The 1,718-nt window shown below is 40.0% G+C and overlaps 1 non-coding gene across 1 annotated transcript; it reads left to right on the forward strand.

The window, feature by feature from the left end:
* Nucleotides 1-1,323: 1,323 nt before the first annotated feature.
* Nucleotides 1,324-1,427, forward strand: LOC112101610. The gene has a single exon (XR_002907635.1). It is a non-coding gene; the product is annotated as a small nucleolar RNA R71 (small nucleolar RNA).
* The last annotated feature ends 291 nt before the right edge of the window (nt 1,428-1,718 follow it).

A 1,718-nucleotide genomic window follows, 5' to 3' on the forward strand; every position in this document is an offset into this window, starting at 1 on the left:
AATACAGAGTAAGGCAAAAGATTTACACTAGCTCCTAAATCCAACAAAGCATTCTCAATTGTGTGGTTCCCTATACTACATGAGATAGTGGGGGAGCCTGGGTCTTTGCATTTTAAAGGAATTTTATGTTGGAGTATAGAACTAACGTTTTCTGTTAAAAATGCCTTCTTTTGAACATGCATATTTCTCTTTTTAGTACAAAGGTCTTTAAGAAACTTGGCATAAGATGGAAATTGTTTAATAGCATCAAGCAAAGGGATATTAACACTTACCTGTTTGAAGATTTCGAGAATCTCACCTGTGGATTTTCTCTTTTTTCCTTTCGCTAACCTTTGAGGAAATGGAGCTTTCGGAACGTATTCTCGTGGGTTGGTTTCTTCTTTCTCCTCCGGTGATGAGTCTTCAACATTCACAGGTACAATTTGATTTTCTTTGGTTACCGGCATCTCCACTTTGTTGTCGACTTCTTTTCCTTTTCGCAAGGTCATAACTGCTTTGACCTCTCCATGCTGCTGTGGTGAACTGGTACTTGCTTCATGTACTCCTTTAGGATTAGGCACTGGTTGACTTGGAAACTTGCCTTTCTCAACAGTCATTGCCAAGGTCTGAACTGAAGAAGCAAGTTGTCCCACCATCTTCTCAAGGCTTGAAACTGATTGGGCTTGTGAGTTGAAGCCCGCTCTCAATTCATTTCGTAGTCCATCAATGGTGCGGTTCTGTTGCTCAATCGTGGAGTGAGTAACATTCCTAAAATTCTGGAATGCATCCTCCCATGGTCTAGGTTGAGAGTGGTTCTGGTTCTGATTGTATGGTCTAAATGGTGGCTGAGAGGCTTGAGGATTTTGTGGAATTGGTGGAGCTGGAGCTATTGGTCCATTCTGTTGGAATCCTTGAGACCATGAAAAATTGGGGTGGTCTCTCCATCCAGGGTTATATGTGTTGGAGTATGGGTTGTAATTTGATGGCTTTCTCATTACACCTATGGCATTGGCTTGATCTGAGTATGAGTCATGGTCATGTGGCTTTGTTGATTTAGCAGTCGATAATGATGCTATTTGTCGAGAGAGACCTTCAATTATCGCTTTGACTTCTTTAATTTCTGAACTTGATTCGCCAATTTGAACCTCATTCACTCCTTTAATTCTTCTAGTAGTCCTGAGCGATCGACTCCGTTGTTGGGAATTATCTGCTTGTCGCTGGAAGAATTCCCAAATCTCTGATGCACTTTTTGACATTAGCTCTCCTCCACTCGTTGCCATTAGCCATTCTTGCACATTCGGCAATAATCCTTCCAAAAAGTATTGGCATTGGTGCCATTTCTCGTACCCATGATGTGGACACTTCAAGAGTAGCCCATTGAATCGCTCCCATGTTTCGAAAAATTGCTCGTCATCTTTCTGGGTAAACTCCGAGATTTCCCTGCGAATAGCATTGGTTTTATGCACTGGGAAATATTTATTTAAAAATTTTGTAACCATTTGTTCCCATGATGCAATGCTATTAGCAGGCAATGTATTAAGCCATGAACGAGCTCTATCTTTTAAAGAAAATGGGAATAGTCTAAGTTTAACATCATCATCTGAAAAATTCTCATATTTGAATGTTTGACAAATGGCATGAAAATCATTCAAATGATTATATGGATCCTCATTTTCTAGGCCATAAAATGTAGGGAGACAATTTAACACACTAGGTTTTAATTCAAAACTCCTAGCAGC

This window comes from Citrus clementina, unplaced genomic scaffold, assembly GCF_000493195.1.
Source record: "Citrus clementina cultivar Clemenules unplaced genomic scaffold, Citrus_clementina_v1.0 scaffold_9, whole genome shotgun sequence".
Lineage (NCBI taxonomy): Eukaryota > Viridiplantae > Streptophyta > Magnoliopsida > Sapindales > Rutaceae > Citrus > Citrus x clementina.